The sequence below is a fragment of the Canis lupus genome, chromosome 6 (genome assembly GCF_048164855.1).
Source record: "Canis lupus baileyi chromosome 6, mCanLup2.hap1, whole genome shotgun sequence".
NCBI classification, from domain to species: Eukaryota; Metazoa; Chordata; class Mammalia; order Carnivora; family Canidae; genus Canis; species Canis lupus.
Window position 1 is genome coordinate 31,638,745 of NC_132843.1, and position 23,755 is coordinate 31,662,499.

At 35.3% G+C, this 23,755-nt stretch overlaps 2 long non-coding RNA genes across 2 annotated transcripts in view; one reads left to right on the top strand and one right to left on the bottom strand.

The window, feature by feature from the left end:
* Positions 1 to 2,106: 2,106 nt before the first annotated feature.
* On the top strand, positions 2,107 to 22,802 carry LOC140635181 (uncharacterized). Its single transcript, XR_012032524.1, has 4 exons — positions 2,107 to 2,346; positions 11,432 to 11,619; positions 15,076 to 15,159; positions 22,585 to 22,802. It is a non-coding gene; the product is annotated as an uncharacterized lncRNA (long non-coding RNA).
* Positions 18,686 to 23,755, bottom strand: part of LOC140635180 (uncharacterized) — a 315,137-nt gene continuing 310,067 nt past the window's right edge. The window contains exons 2-3 of the long non-coding RNA XR_012032520.1: positions 19,228 to 19,341; positions 18,686 to 18,865 (exon numbers count right to left, since the gene is read on the bottom strand). This is a non-coding gene — a long non-coding RNA (uncharacterized lncRNA). The remainder of the gene's footprint in view (positions 18,866 to 19,227; positions 19,342 to 23,755) is intronic.

The following is a 23,755-nucleotide window of genomic DNA, read 5'->3' on the forward strand; positions in this document are numbered from 1 at the left end:
ATTATAAAACAAAACAAGAATATCACTCAGGATGTTAAATGACCTGTCCCAAGTCACAGAGCCCATGAGTGTGGTCTTAAACATCCCCAACTCCTTTTCCTTCTACATATCTACTTTTACTATATGTCTCATTTTCACTTTACCAGTTTACCAGGGAGCAGACATCAATCATTGAAAGGTGCCGCATACACAATTTTCTATTTCAGAAAACTTAATAAACCATTATCAATGAGCTGGCTGTATTTTTGTTTCCCATAAACCATTACATTTTTAAGAATAGAAACTGATCTACATTATAGTTCTCCCTCCATTACTTTTTCTTAGACCAAAATGCTGGCAACTAGAAAGCTGGATGCAGCATCTATGGGTAGTCTTTATTTTATTTTACTTTTATTATTTTTGGTTGTCAGCCCTCTTTATTTCATTTCATTTTAAAGATGTCCCAGAAATGGTCATCTCATGGACTACCACAATGTCTTCTGGTATTCTATTAAGTGCATCCTTGCTAATAATATCATGGGGTCTTCTTTTTATTTTATTTTGGTTTTCTCTCTGTGTTAAGAGGTTTCATGGCAAAATCTAGCAGATGTCCCTATCAACTTGCAAATCACTATGTTAAAGAAGCAGAATCTATTAATATAAGAATGCACAAGACAGTCTTAAGACAATCTCAGCAATGCAGATGGTAAAAAAAAAAGGAAAAAGAAGATACCATGAAAACTTTCAGCAAAGTATATTTATATATAAAACTGAAATTACTATGAAGAGTTATTAAGAAACAGAAAACACATCTTTGGGAAAACACTGCTTATATTGTTGAATTGCTCTACAATTTAAAGTGTAAATTTGTTTTTGGCTTTTTCATTCAAAAGAAACCATTTGGCATTCTGTGTAAAACATAAATGTGTTAAAAATGTGTGGCAACATTCATTAAAAAAATATAAGGGAATAAAGGTTAGGATTAATTTCCCTTTTCTCTTTTTATTTGAGGGCTATCACTAGGGCATTTCAGACGGGTTAAACCAGATTCAAAAAGCTTTCACCAGTTAACACAAATGACTAAGAACTCAATCAGCCCATATCGTTTAAATACATTCAATAGAGGAATTAGACTGTTCATTGCGTTATAATTTATAGGGTTTTTGTTTTTGATTACATAAGGGAAATGCATTTTTTATGCCTTAAAAGCATTCTTTTGTGATGTCAAAAATGTATTACATTATCGTTCAAAAAGTCGTGTTTCAATTTGGTGGGGGAGTCTAAAATCACCAGAGTGGAAAAGATAACAAGTAGATTCTTCAAAGTCTTACCATTTGTGAATTTTTTTCTTCCAAAGCTCTTTTCCTTGGTTACATAATGAGTGCAGCTCTGCTCAATGGCATCTTCCAGTTCTTTCTAAGTGTTTAAATCGTATATTTAGTATATTTGTGGAAAGGCAGTTTAAACAGGATTAAAATAAGTAGTTACTATTCCACACAGGCATAAGGAAATAAAATTATGTTGAAAATAAAGTTTTTGTATTTTTTCTTTTATTCTTTTACATTTGGTGGTAGTATAAAAGTAATTCAATCTCTACTTGGATAATACCTGAGGTAACTATGTGGATCAGCTGTTCCATCAAAGATGATTACAGGAAATAAACTGCTAAAGAAGAAAAACAGCTTTTCTTATAGTAAAGTTTATCAACACACTAAAGAAGGATAATTTTCTGAAGAGAAGGCCCCTTGTAACTATTTTCCCCCTCCCTCAAATGGCAGCCCATTTCTCTCCTAAGCAAGCCCCTGTGGCCCTGTCTCTTCTGTTTATTCCTCTGATTGCCTTACACACATTTATCATACTCTTAACGAAGACAATAAAGAATTGCTGCTTATTCTGAAAATATTGTGAACTCCTTATCAGTCAAAAGGAAAAGGACACTTTCCTTTCACTGGGAGTTTGCTGTAGTGACTCTTTTTGTAGGTCAGCCTAGGAGAGGAAAGCTTTCTTTTAGATTGTATCCTTCATTGTTCCGAGGAGAGCTCAAAATCGAGATACAGTTATCATTCTGAGAAAGGAGATACCTAAGTCATACATATCCCCTCCCTCACTCTCTTCTCCAAAGGAAAAGATTTGCATACACATGTTTCCTTCTGAGCTTTGTCCAAGGCTGCTTTTGACAGATGCTATCTGGAAAAGTGACTGGAGAGGGAAAAAGAGTACATTAATCAGGCATTGCCAATGTGGGCTGGGCAGAGCAGAACTCTTCACTTCTGAAGAGAAGATGACCCTGGGGAAACATCTGCCCCATTCCAGCTCCTGAAGACTTCTCTAGATGCCTTTAGAAAGAAATTTGCTCTGTAAATGCTGGTGAGTAATGTATATTAACTATAGTTGTACTTATTCATTCAAAATTAATTTGACTATAAATGCTCTACATATTGTGGGGTTTTGAGGCACAGAAAAAATAGTATGTATGAAATTGTTTTGAGATATAATTATAAATCCACAAATATAAAGAGTTGTTGCCCTTAGCAAAGCAGCTTGAACTAGTCTCAAAAGTCCTAGCTAGCTAGCCCCACACTTCCAACTGATCTTTAATATAAAAATATTCATATACATGTTTATATGTGTAATATTTGTTTAGCTAATAATCTCTCTAAAATCGCATCCTGTTATCCTGACCTGTGTGAAAACAGAGGCAGATGCTATCTTTTTATTGAAATTACACAAATAAATCTACCTATGCCTTGCTTTATTCTAATGTCACATCCTGCAAGTACATACTTCTAGTACAGTACTTGTTACTGTGTCACAACTAAGCTAGTCTTTACACTAGTGCTTTTCAAATATCTTAAACTGTGCAATTTTCAAATGATATCTCATTCAGAACTCCAAAACATAAAACATAAATAAAATTGTTTCATTAGCAATAAGTAGATTTAGAATATGGCATTTATTTTTTAAAGACTTAACCATTGGGATCCCTGGGTGGTACAGTGGTTTGGCGCCTGCCTTTGGCCCAGGGCGCGATCCTGGAGACCCGGGATCGAGTCCCACATCGGGCTCCCGGTGCATGGGGCCTGCTTCTCCCTCTGCCTATGTCTCTGCCTCTCTCTCTCTCTCTCTCTGTGACTATCATTAATAAATAAAAATTAAAAAAAAAAAAAAAGACTTAACCATTGAAGCAATGCTACTGTTTGGTAAGGACAAAAACTGCAACATTTTAAAATCAGTTACTATGGGAGGACCTTTTTTTTTTTTTTTTTTAATTCTGTCTCTTGAACTAATAATTTCTAGATGTATCTACTGAAAAGCAACAATTCATTTGCCTGTTTGTCCTCCAGAATCTGGCCTCTTTCTTCAAGCTCCAACATGAATCTTTTCTGTCCTTACAGAGCCATTGGATGGGTCGTTCTAGGCAGCATATTTAGCTCTCTCTCTGTCCCTCGGCTCATCATTTTCCCTAATACAGAGAAAGCAAAACCTTTAGATTTGACCTTTCTGACATGGCTATTGTGGTGCCTCATAATATTAGTAAAAGAAAAACAAACATTTGCTGAACTCTTACTGTGTACCAGGAACAATGCTAACTGACAAATAACGAATCTTTCAATTAAAAAAAAAAGTTATATCAGAATACGAAACGCTTATTTTATTACAAGTCTTATTATATTTTTATTCTATTAATAAATGTGCATTAGACATCAGTGACCCATTTATAGATAATATGAGATATGAACCTGAGAAACCATATTCACAAGGTAAATCAAAAAATGCTCTTGACTCTAGAGGGATCATTTGTTGGCTGGAGAAATAATTGGCCTTCACTGGGTGTAATCCGTCAATTCTCTCAAAGAACTAGTTAATTGAAGAAAATTTCAATTTGTCAATCTTACAAATTCAGCCATACTTAAGGGCATGAAAATCACATCAGAGTCCTGCTCTTTGCCCCTCTGCATCCATTTATCCGTGCTAAAAAGGGGATATAGAGATGTTGTCATGAAAATCCATGCAAAACTTCCAAACAAATCATACAACTAGAACATTTGCAGTCATGTTACTTAATAAAATGGCATTTGTGTACATGGTTATAAAGTACACATATATCTTTACATGCCCATATGCATATACATACTATATATGTACTATATGTGTTAATAGGTGTGTATATAAGTATATACATTGTGTTTGTATGTGAATATATAAATATATGTATATGTATGGAAGATATCTATATCTTCTATTACTTGGCTGGCTGCCTTAGGACACATTTTGCTAAATGAACTCATACTTGCATTGACATTTAAAATATATTAGTGTATAGAATTTTCCTCAAAATTAACATAGAATTTGAAATAGCAATTGACAAATTAAGTGAAGAAATATCTAGGATCTATTTATTCGCAGAAATAAACTTCTATTTATTACTGTTCCTCCTGGTGAGCAGAAGTGGGGGAAATATTTATAGAAGATAACTGCAACCTTCAAAGTGTCTAGCTATCAACATGCATTAGAAAATGAAGAAGGCTTTATTCAAGGCAGGGTATACTCATCAAAGCTCTCAAGTGACTCAGTTATGCTGTTAAAAGCTGACAGGAAGAACCCCAAAGGTAAGGTAATTATTTTATAGTCTCATGTCCCCTGTATGTGGACAAGTTGTGGGAAAAGCAGAAATATACTCTTTATGAGAAGATCAGCTCAAAGATAAAGTTTTCTTCCTAAAAAGTGACTTTTCCAAGCTGCCTTGATCCAAACAACTGGCATTTGGTGCATTTTGAAGATGGATTGGCAGCTGTGCCCCCACAGCTGTGAGAGTCTGACACACTAACTCTCTAGCCAGCTACCAGGAAGACAGATACTGTCATTTGGGGGGGGTGGATCACCCACAGATGTTTGGAGGAGGAGAAGTGTCTACATCCTTTGGCAAGCTCATCAAAATCAACCTCTTACATACAGGCACAGAAAGAACTGGAATCACTGCCCAGCCTGTCATCACATTACCCAGAAAACTTTTAAAAAACCCTTTCATTCATCCAGAAGTGGAAAATAAATAGCTTGAGATGAAATCTTTGGTCTTGGAGCAGATGGCACCATATACCTCCCTGTGAGGGAAACTCAACACACCTGGATTTTTGAGCCCCAAAGTTCCTTAAGAGCAACTGCATCCTATAGAAAGCCAAAATCTATTTTTTTTTTCACTCTAGAAGTATTCCAAATGCAGAATTCATGTTTGCTTATGAGTAAATTTTTGTTCTCTCCTTGTCCTATTGTAGTGGTACAAAACCTATTTGACACACATGTAGATACTTGAAATCTTTTGTTTGTTTAGGATGGCCTTGTCACCTAAAAAGAATGATATTGTGAACCAAGAGATTCACTCCTAAAGAGATAATGTAGAAAATTCTTCATTAAAAGGAAAAGGCCAGAAACATTATTTCCACAGCCTGCTTAAGTTCATTAATAACAACATATAATGGTCACAAGTAAAAACAACACTATACTAAGAGCATCCAGCACCAGATTTTTCTTTCCCTAGTGACTGCAGACCTAACTACCTCTTTCTTTTAAATGTTTGAAGTAACAAATGACTTCAAGGCCAGGGGCCATTTTGACTAGCAGAAATACGGCACTGTAGAAACATGTCTGCTTAGTCTTTTTTTTTTTTTTTTTTTGTCAGAATTCTTTGTTCCTGCAGACAGTTTGCTCTTACCCTTCACCATAACCCAAGTATAACTATTCCACTCTCAACTCTACTATTCTTATAAGTTTCTTGCCATAGCTAGTTGAGCTATTTCTCAGGCTCAACAGAAATTCCTGGAAGAGAGAATCTGACTGGCTCAGCCTATTTAATGCATTAGCTTTTCCTATGTCAGATATTCTCTTTCACTCCAAACAGACATGGCCAAGAAAGGACAGTCATATGTTATAAACATGGCAACAAAAGTCTATTTTATGAGTAGTTTACAAAGGAACAATGTGAGTATTGGGTAGGCATTCTAAAAGTTTCATTATCAGCTACTTTTTAAGCTAGGTCAGCAAGTAGGATAAGCAAAGAATAAAATTTCTATTGCTTGTTTTGCAGATTAGGGACAGAGTTGTAATTATTGTATGTATATTCAATTGACTCATCTATCTTGTCACTATTTAAAAATCTAGACAATTCTACCCATAGAGTTTAATCATTCAGAATTTATACTCTGGTCAAAGTTCAGATAAATGGTATTATATCCTTATGTCTTCACACCCTGTAAATGCCTGAAATATGGGGTTTATGTTTGAACAAATGAGTTAATAAAACTTTTGAATGAGTATATGTGGTCATACAGGCATTGAACCATGATATTCTAAAAAACTCGAAGGAAATTCTCTTCCAAAAGGAACACCGGAGACATTTCTTTTGTTGTTGTGGTTCCATCCAGCAGTAACTATGCATTTTTTTGTCTGCTCTGAATTTAATTGCAATTTACTTTTATTAAGAGAATATGTGCTACTCTTTCATTTTCACTTTTTGAATTTGTGTTGTTATAAGAGGGATCATTCACACAACTGGATTTTTTACTTAAGTTTTCATTTAGATATTGAATATGTAGAGATATAGTATGATTTTAGTCCTCTTCTTTTTGTTATTGGCATCTAAAGGCCTAAATCTGACTTGTTTCCTTCAAATAGCAACCAGTGATCTGGGCTTCAGTGAGTATATGAAATCAAATTTTCAACTGTTTGAATTTACTTTTTCTGTAAATGATTATGACTTAGGTCTGTGTTGCCTATTATCAATTATAGTTTGCAAGATCAAGAATATATTGTTTCCTGTTATATTTGAAAATGTACCCCAATGCTTTTAAATGCTCAACTTGGCCAAAATACTGTAAGCAAAATAAATGAAGTGGAAACTTCCTGTCAATCGAGCCATTTTATCCCAAAACTGAGGCATTTTTGAGCAGAAGTTCTCATCTAAGGATAAAATGATGGCCAAAGGAGCTTGTTTTTTAAGTATGACTCTTTCTGGAAAGTTTAATGGATGATGAAGAGAACAATGTTTCTGCTTTGAGAAATAAACAGTACATTAAACTAGCCGCCTCAGCATAAATGATACTTTGTATGTGTCACTTCATATATGTGTCTTTCCTATTACCTAAATATAATTCCAAATTACTCAGATTGATGTGACATTCCTCAAACTGGTCCTCTTCTACATTTACAACTTTGTAGAGAAGCCAGTCTTTTCATTATCCTACCTCTCAATTTCATTCCAGATTTGAGGCATTGCTCATCACTCTGCTCCTCATTCTACAGTGAATCCCCTAAATGACCCACTTAAATGATTCCAGATTTCAGACCCTACCTCAATTTTCAGTCTCTCTCTGAATGTATTGTTTCATTATTTTATTTTATTTCTTTATTTTTTGCCTTTCCAGAAAGAATTAGTGGTACTCCACTGAATACCATTAATTCATAGGATTAGTAAAGAGTATATGTATTAGTGAATCATTTGGTATGATTGTTATAAGTATCAAATGCCCTTTTATAGAGGCAAACATGTGTTCTTTTTTTTTAAGATTTTATTTATTTATTCATGACAGAGTTAGAGAATGAGAGAGAGAGGCAGAGGGAGAAGCAGGCTCCGCAGGGAGCCTGACGTGGGACTCAATCCCTGGTCTCCAGTATCACACTCCGGGCTGAAGGCGGCACTAAACCGTTGGGGCCATCAGGGCTGCCCTAAACATGGGTTCTAATTGGAAAATGGTATACCAGAAGAATTAGTCTTTTATTTATTTATTTTTAAAATTAATTAATTTATTTATGATAGTCTCAAAGAGAGAGAGAGAGAGAGAGAGGCAGAGACACAGGCAGAGGGAGAAGCAGGCTCCATGCACCGGGAGCCCGACGCGGGACTTGATCCCGGGTCTCCAGGATCGCGCCCTGGGCCAAAGGCAGGCGCTAAACCGCTGCGCAACCCAGGGATCCCAGAATTAGTCTTTTAAAATGGGCATGGTTCATGAAAGGCAAGTTTCCTCTCTGCACGTCCCCCACCGGCATTGCAAGCTATTTATTAATTAGTGTTTATATCAGATAGTGGTTTACATTGTAAAATACTAGCATGTTTTAAACTAAGTGATCATTTTTTAAGCTCATAACTGCTGTTTATGTTTTTGGCAAATGTAAAGTGCTTAGTTATTAATACAGAGAGGAATGTTTTAAGGGTGATCAATAAGTTTTTTTAAAAATAATTTTCTTTGCCTGAAGGGTTCCCTACAAGGACCTTAGCTCAATTGTTTTGTTACTATACTTTGCTGAGTTAACTATTACTCAATAGCTTGGAATTACCTCCTGTCCTCTATTCACCTAGACCAAATTCTCCTATCTTTCAAAGTTACATTTACTTCTCACATCTTCCGTGAACCTTTTCCTAAATACTGAAATGACTTCTTGATTTTTTACAGTAATTTTGGGCTTTACAAAGGTTTATTTATTTTAGAATTTTGGATCTAGAATGGATATTAGAGATTATCTAGTCCCGTTTATAATTTTACAATGAAAAAACCGAGACCCCCACATTTCCTTCTGTTCTATGCCTGCTCTGCAAAATTCAATGTTCTTAATATACTTCAGCTTTAATTTTTAAAAATAATTATCTACCATATTTTTTTTCTAAAATGCTTTTCTTTGAATATTGTTATCATTCTCTTTGTGATATGTATCTTTTACATATATAAATTTTACATATCTATGCATGTAAACACATATGACAAATGTACATATATATTAGATACATAGATGATAGGTAGATAGATAGATTAAAGCTTCTATATTATAGAAGAAATTACTATACTAAGAAATTTCCCTATCAACTTAGGGCTCCTATTAGTTTGGTTAGCAATGAAAGTCTCACATCTCAAGAAACCTCTCTCTCATCCCAGGAAAACTGGGATTGTTGGTCTCCGTCCATCAATGATGGGCTTCGTCTTCTTTGTAAATAATTTTAATGCCCATAATACCTCATTAAAGTATTGTACAGTATTTCACTTAACCATTCTTCCAATGCTAAATACTCAGTTTTTTCTAAGTGTCAAATACACCCAGCTTTTTATATTTTCCTGAATCTGAAAACTCTAAATTGAATGACATGGACAATTCAAGGGCAAACATGTTCCCCTAGGCCTGAGCTAATAGAGTAGGGATGAGACATCTGCGGCTATTGAACAATCAAAATGTCACTAATCCAAATTGGTATGTTCTGTGAGATTTCAAAGACGTAGTATTATAGGAAGAATATAGGATACCTCATTTATATTTTTATACTGATTATGCATTGAAATGGTAATAGTTTAGATATATTACATTATATAAAATGTCATCAAAACTAATTTTACCAGGCAAAATTATAGAAATGGAAGATAAATTAGTAGTTGTAGGGGATTAGGAATGTGCAACACAGAAGTGAGGAAGAAAATGGCTGTGGTTGGAAAAAGGGAAGCAGGAGGGTTCCTGGAGGTGATCTACCTGGTGTATCTTGACTGTGTAGTGAATATATGAAATGACATGTGATAAAATTGCAAAACTCTATTTTTTTTCTCTCTCTCTCTAACACACACACAGATGAGTACAAGTAAAATTGGGAAATTAAGATTAGATTGATGAATTGCATCAATGTTAATGACCCAATTGGGATACTGCACTCTAGGTTTGTAAGATCTTATTTGTGGGGAAACTGGGTAAAGAGTAGAGAAATCTCATTGCAGTATTATTTCTTAAAACAGCATGTAAATTTATTATCATCTCAAAACAAATTGTTTAATTGAAAAATCATTTTACTTTTTTCTTGGTATATTTTTGATCTGACTAGAAAATTTAGAATTTCACATGTGCAATGCATCATACTTCTGTTGGATAAATGCTGCCTTAGAAAAATTGTGTATTTACCACCAGTAATTACTCAAATATTTTGTTGGACTAAGTCACACTTTATTTACCATTCAACCATATATATATATATATATGGTTGAATGGTAAATTCAACCAAATATATATATATATATATATATTTAATAATTCCCCTCCTTATTAACACATATATACATTGTGAGGGGGTATACCATAAATATTATGGTGAGAGTTTATTTGACATGGTCAGTCCTTAGTTTTTATGCCAATAAATTAATAATTGTTTTAAATTTGGTTTTCTCCTAAAAATTCTAGAAAAGGGAGATCCTGAAATTATCTCTGTAAACTTACACCTAAGCTCCATATAGCCCATCTTATGTCTTTATAATTTCAGAGCCTCATTCCTGTCGAAAAGACTTATGTTTACTCCACCTAAAAAAGTTCTCAAGATTACCTGATCTAATGCTAAACTCCAGAGAGTCTTCATTCCTTTCAATACAAAAAAGAACAGGATACTATTCTGGGAAGGCTCAAGTCCTGCTTTGTATAACTAACTTATTACTGACTTATTTATCTAACCTAATGACATTCCTGCCCCAAATCTTCTTGTCTATTTTATTTTGAGGGCCTATCACTATGGAAAACTAATCTCTTTGGTGTATAGAGTCCAATAGCCTTCCTCATTAAATGGCCATATGTCTCACAATTATCTCACAATATGATCCTTTCCAAATTTCCCATCTACTAAGGGCTTAACTGGTTTGCCTTTTTCTCACCAGTATTCCTATTAGAACTAAACAGGCCTATCTTTGCAAGTTAACTATCTTTCCTATCAAAGAGATTTGGGGATCTTATTTATATATTTTGGTTGAAGTGAACTGGCCCAATTCTTTGACTGCCATTTAGGCATAATCCATGTTTTTATATAGTCTTAAAATGTGTAAAGATTGTTTCCTCTCAGACTTGATACAAAGATAGCTCACAGTCTGTAAAATTATTATTTTGAACAGCATAATAGCATCCTAAATGCAAAGACTCTATTACATTATTTGACTATAAGAGACATAAAATATTATTCATAATCTCATCTTTGAGGTATTTTAATCACTTTTCCTTTTAACAATTGTAAGGCAAAACCAAAGAAAAAAATAAAACATATCAAGAATAAACAAACAGAACAACAAAAACAAAATGCTTTTGACAAGAGAAAGGGTAAGCAGATTATATTTACATCAGTTAATCAGATCCTACGTTTATAGAGTTCTAATTTGTATTAACTTTACAATAAGATAGAAATGAATGAATTAAAGTTTATATTACTCCTGTAAATGTATATACAAGATTTCAAGGTGTATTTGTCAAAGCTATCTTAACTTGTCAGCTTTCTGACTTTTAAATACTACTTGTACCCAACATTGATTAATTCATTTTAGATATTCAACAATCTGGGTTGGTAATGACACCCTGGTTGAATAGGGAATTTCTTCTCCCATCAGCCAGAGCAAGCAAGTACCCACTTGGCTAGGCTGGAGTAAAATAAACCCAATGACATGTATTGTGTTTGAAGGTAAGATGTTGGAGCCACAAGAATGAGTACATAAACAAGGAGAAGATGAATGCTGTTGTGCCCAAGATTGCGAATCCGAGAAACCACCAAGGAGCCGACACTGATGCAAGTACATGAGGGTTTATTAAAAAGCTCGAGCTTGGGTCCAAGTATACTCAACACAGCAGAGCAGGGACTTGGACCCCAAGGTGGGTTACAGCTGGGTTTTTATGGGCTGGTCTAGGGGATTTTCAGAAGGGATGGAGGAATTTTTTCATTCCGATATGAGGAAAGGGATGGGGGAGTTTCTTAAGATCTGTTTTCCTTCCAACACAGGACTTTCTGTCCCTGTCAAGGGCATTTTGAGCTCTGTTTTCTTTCTGATATGGGACTCTCTTTCAAGGGTGTTCTGCGGTTTTTCCTGTAAAGTTCAGCTCTTATTCACAGGGGCCTGAGATGGCTGTACTTGTGCTAATGCTAAACTTGAGGTGGAATGGCCTTCATTTTCTCGGCCTCCACAATGCCATGAACACCTAAATAGGAGGAAGGAAAAGATGGTATGTGATGGGGTGGAGGAAATTCACAATTGTTGAGCACCACCTGGTGTACTAGGCACTTAATTCTTTTTTTTTCTCGTTTAATCATCTCAGTTAACACCACAAAGTAGACAATGTTATATTGGTTTACAAATGAGGAACTAAATCTCAGGTCACACACAAGACCCAAATAGCATTTAAATATTTGAACTCAATTTTTGCCTGACTCCAAAAGTTGTCCTTTATCTACGCTACTACAAGGGTTTGTGGGAATATTGCTTTCAAGGTCACTCTTTAAGAAAGAAAGAAGATCCCTCTCCATTCTGGCTATTAAGGAAGTGGCAACAAGATTATACCCGGATCACTGGAAGAAGTAATTTTACCACACATGGGACTGTTTAATCTAGTAGTCAGACAGCTCCATCAGCAGAAAGAGGCAGAGGCAATGACTTCAAAAGGGTGGTAGTACATTCTGTCAACTTTTCCCTTACTCAACCTGCTAGTTATACTGATGGATGTTTTGTCCATCCCAGGTGGTGGGAACTGGGGAAAACAGGTATCAGCAAGCTCTACACAGTAGACTCTAGAACTCACCATGCCAGTGGTAAAACCCTGGCATCTGCAGGGATGTAACAATCTTCTACTTTCAGCTTTTCTTGTTTTCTTGTGTACTCTTTTATTTTAAGAGTGGAGATTTTATCATTCTGCTTAATTTCATAAGTCTCTTGTCAAATCTGATCATGCTTAGCCCCTGAAAAAGTCATTATTTGTATTCATAATAGATCTACAGCATTTGCCATGGTTTAAGTATTATTTGCCATTTGGACTTCATTGTCTGTATTCAATTCTCTCAGATGTTAACACTTAATCAAGAAGAATTCACAGAATGTGCATACTAGTTGGCTACCATTAAGGGCTACATGTGTAACTAGATTAATTTCCCCATTCATCATCCTGTCCCCATTCAGCCTCCATTTTTTTTTTCCCCCTTCCCTGCTCCTATGGTTGACATCCTAACATTCCATACAGCTAAGCCTACCAAGACAAGGCAGGGTCAAATGGATTGACTCAAAGTATTGTGTTCAAAAGGGACAAGAAAGAAGACTGACAGCAGTTAGATGTAACTCCCTTCTGTGTCCCGATGTAATACAGCAGATAGATTGCCATTGGCAAAGCCACAGGCAAAGTTGTTAAATTTTTGTTTTTAAGTTTTTAGGAGAATTGATCTTAAAGTCTTCCAAGTGAAAACTCCTCAACAATCTAATGTTTCTTCTCTCTCTCTCTCTCTCTCTTTTTCTCTCTCTCTCTCATATATTTAGGTGCAGATTTCAACCAAGAGACATGCACTAACTTTATAAATGTAAAGAGTCCTTAGAGTACAGGTTTTATTTTTTTTATTATTATTTTTTTAGAGTACAGGTTTTAATAGTACCCACATTGTTGTGAGGAAACACTGTCTGCAAGAAAACTACATGTGGCATTCCATAGGAATCTCATGGATATGGCATGCTTTAATTTTAGTCCATTTTCTTTCTCGTTTCTTGATGTTTTGGTTCCAGTAGTAGTCAGAGTTCTCCAGAAAAACAAAACCAATAGGATGGATGGATGGATGGATGGATGGATGGATAGATGGATATATAGATAAGAGATTTTTTATGGGAATTGGCTCATTTAATTCTGGAGCCTGAGAAATGCCATTATATGCCCTCTGCAAGCTTGAGAACCAGAAAAGCCAGTGTATAATTCAATCTAAATCCAAAGTCCCAAGAACCAGGGAGCCTATGTGTATCTCCTAGCCCAAGACTAGAAACTTTATTTTATTTATTTATTTATTTATTATTTTTAAGACTAGAAACTTTAGAATGTAAGTCCTGGAATCCAAAGGCCTGAGAACCAGGAGTTCCAGTTTCTGAGAGCAGAAAATTATGAATGTCCCATGTCAAGAAGAGAGAGTTTGCTTTCCACCATTTCATTCTATTTGGACCCTCCATGGTTTGAGTGATGCCCGCCCATATTGATGACGGCAGATATATTCTTTAATTCAGTCTATTGATTCAAATGCTAATCGCGTCCAGAAACACCCTCCCAGAGACAGCAAGAAATAATGTTTTACCAGCTATCCAGGCATTCTGTTAGCCTAGGCAAGTTGCTATATAAAGTTAACTGTTCCAGTTCCCATGCTATTGTTTGTTTCTTATCACTGCTTCTCTTGATCTCCTATATGCAATTAGCACTCTTTTGCCTGCTTTCTGGCTTCTCACTTTGTCTTAACCCCTTTGATATGATAACATACCCCACAAAACCTATGGGCTTGTAGTTATCTTAGTGCATCTACTGTATTACCCAACTCTTTCTACTTTTGTAATGGACAAGCTGAAGTAAATACAGCGAGGAATGGTTGGGAGGAAAAATGCATCCAGGACCCAGGCTCCTTTCTTCCCACTAGTTTGAGCTTTCCATTGATATTTTCTTCTTCCTCTTTCCCCACCCCTTCCCCTTTGTCATCCTCTTCCTTTCTCCTCCTTCCTCCTGTATCTTTTCCCTCTTTGAAATAAAGGTAGTTATAAAGTTCTCAGGGTTGAATTTCTTTTCTTCATTCATTCAGGACAGTCTTCCTATCTTAAACAAACAGTCTTTTTTTTTTTTTTTGGCTCTGTAAAATGAATTATTTGAATGAGAGTCCATAATGAATTTTTCTTGGTCTTAATTAGATCATTAAACCAGGGGTTGAGATCATAACATGTCATCCTAATGATATCTATTTAATCAAAATGTCCATTTGTTTTCATTACACCAAGTTTAGAAAGCAATTCCAAAGTGCTTTCCAGGGTGTTAATTGGTCTTTTAGGTTTCTTTCTTTATGTGGAAATGAAGAATGTGCTGCAATGGACAAGAAAAGAATGATTTTATTAGGTCACTCAATGATTCTCCTTTCTTGTCTCTCAAAATCCTTCTGTTCTTCAGTGTTCATCCAAAGTGTCAATTTTTCTTAGAAATCCACACTAGAGTTGTCTATAATTTTTAGCACCCTACAAAACCCCTAGGACCCTATTTATCTACCAATCTGTAAATGAGCTAGTAAGGAAAAAAAGCTCCCAACAGAAGAAAACTTCTTAATGTCTCTTTCAGAAATGACCACACATGGCAGCAGATATGTTAGCTATCCCAGCAGAGAAAAGGACCACATTGGCTGACAAATGAACTTATGCTGAGGTGAGTTTTGGTTATCTTTGTGCAGTAAAACAAGAAATATGCTCTAAAACAGAGTTTCTCAAAGTTTGAACCCAAATCAGTAGCAACAGCTTCAGCTGACGGCTGGTTATAAAGTCCCACATCAGACCTGTTGAATCAGAAACTCTGGAGATTTTTTCAGAACGCAGGCTAGAGTTTGAGAATACTGTATAAGAATGCACTACCTGGGATCCCTGGGTGGCGCAGCGGTTTGGCGCCTGCCTTTGGCCCAGGGCGCGATCCCGGAGACCCGGGATCGAATCCCACATCGGGCTCCCGGTGCATGGAGCCTGCTTCTCCCTCTGCCTGTGTCTCTGCCTCTCTCTCTCTCTCTCTCTCTCTCTCTGTGACTATCATAAATAAATAAATAAATAAAAATTAAAAAAAAAAAAAAAAGAATGCACTACCTGGGTCGTAAAGTGTTCCATATGCTACACCTATATATAGTGGCAGGCAACTTCTGCCATGGCTCCTTGTGATCACCGATTCCTCGCATTTATACCCTTGTATAATCCCCCCTACCTTTGCATATCAGCTGGACTTAGCCACTTAGAATAAATGAGAGTATGGCTACAAAAGTTTATAACTTTCATTTTGCCAGTACTCTCTCCCTGTTTTTTCCTCACTTGTTTACCTTCATAAAGCAAGCTGGTGAGTCACATGTGGTGAGGAACTGATGGCAGCCTCTGGACAATCACTAGGCAGGAACTGAAGCTCTCAATCCAATAGTTTACGAGGAATTCAATCTTGCCAGCAACTCTGTGAATGAGCTTAGAATGAGTCCTTCCCAATTTGGCCTTCAGATGGGTCTGCAGTCCTGTATAAGACTTTGTCATTGATCTTAAAGCAGAGGACCTGGCTTATCTGTGTCAAAATTCCTAACTGACAGAAATGGTCAGATAATAAATTCATGTATTGTTTAAAACTGTTAAATAGTGAGGGGACTTGTTGTATATAGTAGATAATTAACAGACACAAGCACACAGATATACACATATTCCATATATGATTTATTCATAATGTAATTCAGCTTAATATATATTTAATGAGTACATACAGCATTAAGCATTTGGTTCTCCAGTAATTAGGGTAAAGATATTAAGAAATATTACCTACTCTTTAAAAGAAAATATTTCATTTTAAGAAATAGAAAATTTTACTTAAATCGCATACTTAGGATAGTAAAATATAAAACAATAAACAAAGCTAAATAGCAAAAATCTAATGGCATAAACAGTAAAACTAGGATACCCAAGTATCTCAGGGTCATGAGATTGAGCCCTACATCAGGATCCATACTCAGCACAGAGACTGCTTGTCCCCCCTCTTTGCTCTTTCCCCTACTCTCTCTCTCTCACACACACACAAATAAATAAATAAACAAAATCATTTTAAAAACAGTTATGTGAGAGAATTGTTTTATCTATTTTCAGTAAATAGTCTTATATGGAACAATATCTATGAGCTAAGGATTTGATCTTTATGCCAATCTTACTACATATTTATCAATAATCCCATTTTTCAGATGAAAAAGAGGCAATTTAGACTAGAAAAAGAACTTATCCAAGTTGTTTATATAGCAGAGCCAGGTTTCAGATGCAGGATGTCAGACTCCAGAACTTACACCCTTAACTGGCAACATTTTCACTCCATGATGTAGAGGTGGAATTTATCTTGTTACCTACATCTATATGTTGGGACACAGCTGGGAACAAGATATGTATATATATGTGTTTGTATATATATACATGTATGTGTATAAATAATGTACACTTGGTATTTTTTTAAGAATGAATGAATGAAACAATAGGATCAGTTTGAGACCAGCATTACCAGCAAGAAAAAATAATTCTTGTCTCTTTGCTTCTCTATCCAGAACACTTTTCACCTACTTCTTAGATTTCTATGTTAGGAAATAATCTTACTGCTACACCACAGAGGCGTGTACTCAGCTGAAAGTTATGATGCTTCATTCAAGGTTAATTCAAGGTATCCTCTAAATATCAATTCATCAGTATGGTTCTCAGGTATTGGTCTACATTTGAATCACCTAATAAACTTGTTAAATTTACAAATAGCTAGACTTCATCCTTGAGGTCTACATCTGAATCACCTTGTGAACTTGTTAAAACTATAAACATCTAGCTCCAGCCCTGAAGATTCTCATTTTATAGTTCAGTAGTAGGACCTGGGATCTGGAATTCTTTTTTAAATGCTCCCCTAGAAAATTCTGATGGACATCAAAGTTTGAGACTTTTTTTAAGATAAAAAAAAATGCTTTAACAGATCTACATAGGCAATTGTTTCAGCTCTAAGGCAAAAAAATATAGGCAAATTAAATGGATATGTAAATAAAGTGGGGGAAGTCATAGTCTTTCCTGTTGTAGTCATTATATACATACCATTTTCAGGACCAAGTTACAGGTTCTTTATAATCTTTCATTGAGATATAAAATATACTGAAGATTAATTAGAGAATATCAGATTGCAAGATTGAGAGAAAAATGCCTAGTTTTAATTAGGGTTGATTATATTTGGTATCACTTGCACTAATTGAAATACACTGGTCTTTGTTAACTAGGTCAGCCAGAGGTCAGAGAACAGGTGGTTGAGCACAATTTCAAAACCACCTGTTTAATATTTGGCTCTGCAATTTCCCTGAAGTTGATCAAAGTGGGGATATTGTCATTACCCAAAGATTATTTAGAGAGATTGAGCCTTGACTGATGAAAAAGAAACTAATTAGAAATCAGCTTCCAATCAGGAAAGTAATAGTTTAAATAAGAATGGCAAGCAGTGGACTAACCTGATGAAACCAGACTCTTGCCATTCTTCTTGTCCCTCCTATAACCAAAGTTTTTGTCCATATTTTAATTATCTCCTTGCTCTATTAGAATGCCCACTTTTGTTTCCTATTCCCATTTTTTCTCCTCCTTTTTGAATAACTGGATTTAACACTGCTATAAATATTTTAAAATTCAAATAGATTGCATACGTTGTTTGTTCTTATGCACATGTAGATTTGTCTTCTTTAATACCTTTAATAGGTTATTTGCACAATTTTTTTCTTTATATAACTCATACAGCTTTGATTGTAAGAGGTATTGGGAAGATCTCTAGTCTGGAATTCAATATATAATGAACACTAATGTTCTCTTTTTTTAGTTTCAGTAACTACATAGGGAAACATTTTGAGAATTAAATATTGTGAAATATTATGAAAGTTTAGCATATGGATATCTCAGCAAGAGTTTGAAAATGAAGTATAAGAATGACTGACAGAAGAATATATTGAAGATTTGTATCTTTTTACACTGGAATTAATACATTTTTTAAAAAAGTATTATACATGATTAAAGTAGCAAATTATAATAAATTTTTTTCTAAAGAATTAGAACAAATTGCAGTGATGATAATACTATTTCACTTTCATCAGCTTCTGAATGTCTTAAAAATAATCACCATATTTTATCAAAAATTGCTAAGCTCTAAGCAAAGAAACCGCTTGAAAAAAGGAGTAAACTTAAAAAAAAAAACTTTTAATAGAAAATCATATGGTAAATTCCCATTATGGGAAATTGGAAATAAGAGAGAAGAGTAAAGAGGAAAATAACAATTACAGGGTTATACACTTGGATAACAACTTCAGCATCTGGCATCCCATCTCAGGGCTGAAGATTGATGACTCCTACAAGGAAATCCAAATGTAAATGTAAATTTTTCACTTTATTTTCCCCCTTTATTGCTGACATAATTAATTCAACAAATATTTATTGAGGACTAGCCAATGAAGCTATTATATAAGAGAACCAACAGTAAAAACCCTGCCCTCATAGCACTTACATTCAAATGAATTAAAGGTAGTAAGTTTTATATAGATGAACTTAATAGATTATCTTATTCATCTTTTAGGTAAAGTCTCTGAAGCAGAGTAACCAGCCTAGTCAAGGAAAAAGTAGTGTACCAAACTAGTACAATAAAGAAGATGGTTCAAGAGACCTTGATATTGGTAAAGCTCATGAAATTCGTATGAAGAAAGGGTATACTTACGGTAAATGATGAGAAGATAGTATACTAATTCAAATCCATTAAAAAATATCTTGACAGGTATTAATGAGCTTATATGGCTTTTCCATGGCCAAAGATGTAAATGAACCAGCATCTCTACAAAGAAAATTAGGGTTTATTGGCTGCCAAATAATACTAATGTATATTTAACTAAAGTATTTTGAGGCAATGTATAATGAGGTCTGGATGGAAATGAAGGGCTGTGGGAAATATAAGTGGAATATAGAATGTGACCTCTGATATAGAAAGTGTTCACTTGCACTTTGATTCAATGTATAGGCACAATTATGGATCAACATTTTGTTTGTTTATTGAAGGAGCTCTGAAAAGGCCAATTGTGCTGGTCAGTCAAGCCTTGCATATTTTAGAAAAGGGGTTGTTTATAAGCTTGTAAGGGTTGATAAAGTCACAAGTGGTGAAGAAAAACAATTCTTGGTTCTGTTGATGAGAGCAGAAATAGGAAACTCTAGGAGGATACAAGTGTTAGAACCTCTCCTGTTGAAGGAGAGAGAGAGAAACAGAGAGACAGGGAGGGGTGAAGAGAGAGAGAAAGAGAGAGAGATCCAGAGAAGAGACAGAAGTGAGAGGGAGTGGAACAACATTTTTTATCTTACATGAATAGAGTCTGACAATTATAAATTCAGATATAAAGGACTCCCTCTTAAGGATTCTTTTGGAAGGTGGCTGATGTATTGGAGGTTATGGGTCTGGAAACAACTTCCCAATCTTCTTCATTTTATTTTTCATTTTTGGCCCCCATATGCAGACACCTATCATCACTGGCTTTTATAAGGTCTTTATTTTATTAATTTTATCTATTATGCCTTATCTATTATGTCTACCTAATTATCTCCCAATACACATATTATGTACCTATTCTTCATTTTCCTATTGAAGTCTGTATTGGTATGTCTGTGTATATTTTTAAAAATATAGTGTATATTGATTTTTTCAAAATGTGTAAATGATATTGTGCATGAGATCTCACTCTAATTTTTGTTTCAAATACTCAATACTATATTTTTAATATGTATCCTTGATCCTGTATATGTCTATTTTGGGAGTTCATAAATGTTTCTGTTCTGTAGATCCCTTCAGCAATCTTAACTCTTAGAATAATCTTTCAGAAACTCTATGTCTCTCTTTTTTTAAGATTTTATTTATTCATGGAAGACACAGAGGGAGAGGCAGAGACATAGGCATACTCCCTGCAGGGAGCCCAATGCGGAACTCCATCCCAGGACCCTGAGATCATGACCTGAACCAAAGGCAGATGCTCAGCCACTGAGCCACTCAGGTGCCCTGAAACCCTATGTCTTTAATAACTGTGATAAACATAGTCATACACTGGATTGCAAAATAAACCAATTAAACTGAAATACAGTTATCAAAATACTAAAACAACAAACGTGTGGTATAACAATGTATGTGCTTATTTTCTTATATATCAAACAATATAATTCAGTTGCCAGTTTAAAAACTACTGCATTCCATTATGGTGATTAGCATACAAAATGTCTTCAGATGTATGAAACAAAAAATTTGTAAATAAATGTGACTTCTGTTAGTGATAAAGTCAAGGTATTGCTAACAGAACTGTGGTTTCTTGACTTCATTCTTTACATAAAATGCTAAATATCAGTTAGAGATTTATGAATTTAAGAAGTGTTTTTTTTCCACCAAAATTCATTGGCCCCTCAAATTCTATCTACCATAACCCGGGTTAGCAATTCTTGTTCCAATATACTGATTCTATTTCTACACAATCCATTTTCCTGATTCATTCCCTTCTTGATGAGCACCTAGGCTGCTTCTGACTTCCCAACTCCACAAGCAATATTGCATTTTATTCATCACAAAGATGTAGTTATATTTGCAGTTATGTAATTATTATTTTTGTATGAGGGGTCCAGTTCCTCCACACCCTCTCCAAACTTGGTATAGTCAGCTTTTACAATTTTAGCCATTCTAATACATATGTAGTAGTATCCCATTATGGTTTTAAGCTGCATCCTCCTAATGACTAATGATGTTAACCATCTTTTCCTGTGCTTATTTGCCATTCATATGTATTCTCTGATGAAATATTGGTTTAAACCTTTTGCCCAGGTTTTCAATTGTTTTGTTTTCTAATTGAATTTGGGAGTTCATTATATGTTTACTCACTTTGTATTTTATAAAATAATTACACATATAAATCCAGTTCAATAAATATTATTATATATTATCCTACTTAATTTCCCCCATAAGTCTAAGAGTGAATTACCTTGACCATGAGGAAAAAGGAAATTCACATCTCATGTATCGAAACCACAAAATTCCAACAGCCTAAAAGCATTAATGTAGGCATATCGTTGCGCATAGTATGTGCTACTGATTTTTTATTGAAATATATATGCATAGTATTTTAAAATGCTAATTATCTCTGGAAGCAACATTTTTGTGTGTGTAGATAAAATTGACAGTTACTAATTTTAGAATAATATCAAAAATGGCAAAGTAAGTTTACATATATACACACATGGTTATATATGATAAAATATACTACAATTAAAAATTAGTAGTAATGGAACTTGACAATTTTTATTTGGTGAAATTGGGACTTGTTTTACTTATTCAAAAACCCAAGATTAATAAGTGGTGCTGAGGGGTGCCTGGGTGGCTCAGTCCATTAAGTGTCTGCCTTCAGTTCAGGCCATGATCCCAGGTCCTGGGATAGAGCTCCATGGGCTCTCTGCTCAGCAGGGAGCCTGCTTCTCCCTCTTCTGCTCCCCCTGCTTGTGCTCTCTCTCTTTCTGTGTCAAATAAATAAAATCTTAAAAAAAAAAAAAAGTGGTTCTGAAATATCAAATATCCAAATGCAAAATAATAATTATTACACCTCATATCATACAAAAACTTAACTTTGTGTTTCCAAAATCTGCTGTCAAAAAAATGAAAAGATCATCCACTGCCTCAAAGAGAATATAATATATATAATGTTTATTTAATTAGATTAATATATGTAACTTTTCATAAAATATGAAGTGCTATATACACATATAGTAGTTCCCATCGAGTTTCTGACTCTGACAGAGATCATAAAGGCGGCCATTGCAAGGAACACAGGGCCTAGGCAGCTGTTAGTCAACCTTTGGGGCCTGGGTAAGACAACTAACAACTTTAACCTTTTAATCCACTTCTAATCAACTTTTAGTTTTAGCATAATTTAGAGCTTTTCAGAGTGTTGAAGAGATTCTCTCAGTCTCAAGACCAGGTTGTCTGACATGGAGGGTGTTCCTGGGTGTTCTGGGTCAGAAATGTCAAATCAACGTCCTTTACTCTGTTTCCATTTTTCAGGAGAGCCACTAAAGACCTAATTTCCAATGAAGGTAGTGAAACTGATAATTGCTGAAAAAGAAGAAAATGTTCCTCTTTGTTTTAGGCTGGTATTACCATTACTGACTTAAGCATTATGTACTTAAAATAAAAGAACAACAAAAACCTTGAGCTCTAGGTCCCAGGCTTATCTGCCCACCTAGACATCCAGTCAGGCATTTGGAGAGTAAGGTATCAACTTGATGTGGGAAAAGAAAGTAATCAAGATGACTATTTCTGGTCTAACCTAATCTTGACCTTACTACCATCCCAACCTGGGATCAGTGACATCATGATACCAACTTTTGGGAAAAAGTAAAACTCAAGACCAGAAGGCAAAGTATGAGAAAATGAAAGCCAGGCCTGCAAACTATCTGTTTCATTTGGCCTCTGACTGAATCTTCACTTGCTATGAAGTGGTGGCTTCAGGAAAGGCTCAGAAATTCCAGCACTGATGGTATTGGTCACCTGGTCTAGAAGACCAGAGCTACCTCACCTCTTCTGCTTATACTCTACAAGCCACCTGTTCTTAAAACTAGGCCCAGAGTGATCATAGGAGGTAAATAATCCACTCACTGTAAGAAATAATTCTCTAACCACAACCCTACCTTCTGGGAAAAAATCCTGCATGTTGTTGATGATCCCAGACCAGCTGCCGCCTTAACCCTCTCCTGTGTCTTTTCTCTCTGATCCTTGGCTGACACCTGTGTTAGATTTAGAACCCCACATTTTTCTCCTCACTCCTATCTCCCTTTGCTGCCTTCCTTGATGAAGATTTGCTTCTTATTTAATGCTTCTAAGTTTGAACAGAGTGCCTGGCTTATTTGGCTTTTTAGCCCCTCTTAGGAAGAAAGCCCACTGCATCCTTTGAGTCACCCAGTGCCTCTGATCACCCTCTCCTGGATGCTGAATGACTCTTAGGTTTCCCCCAGCACAAAGGCATGAAAAGAATATAGAGAAGTGGGACAGGTAGATGTGAGCTTCTGATGCAGTGTGTGGTGGTTGAGGAAGAGAAGGAAGAGAAATTAAATATAAAACTGACAGTTCAACAACACAACACTGGGCTGACTTTACCTTGAGGTCTCTAATTTCAATACTAACTCTAATAACATCTAAAGCAGAAAAGTAGAGTTTAAAGAGTCTTTAGAGTTCC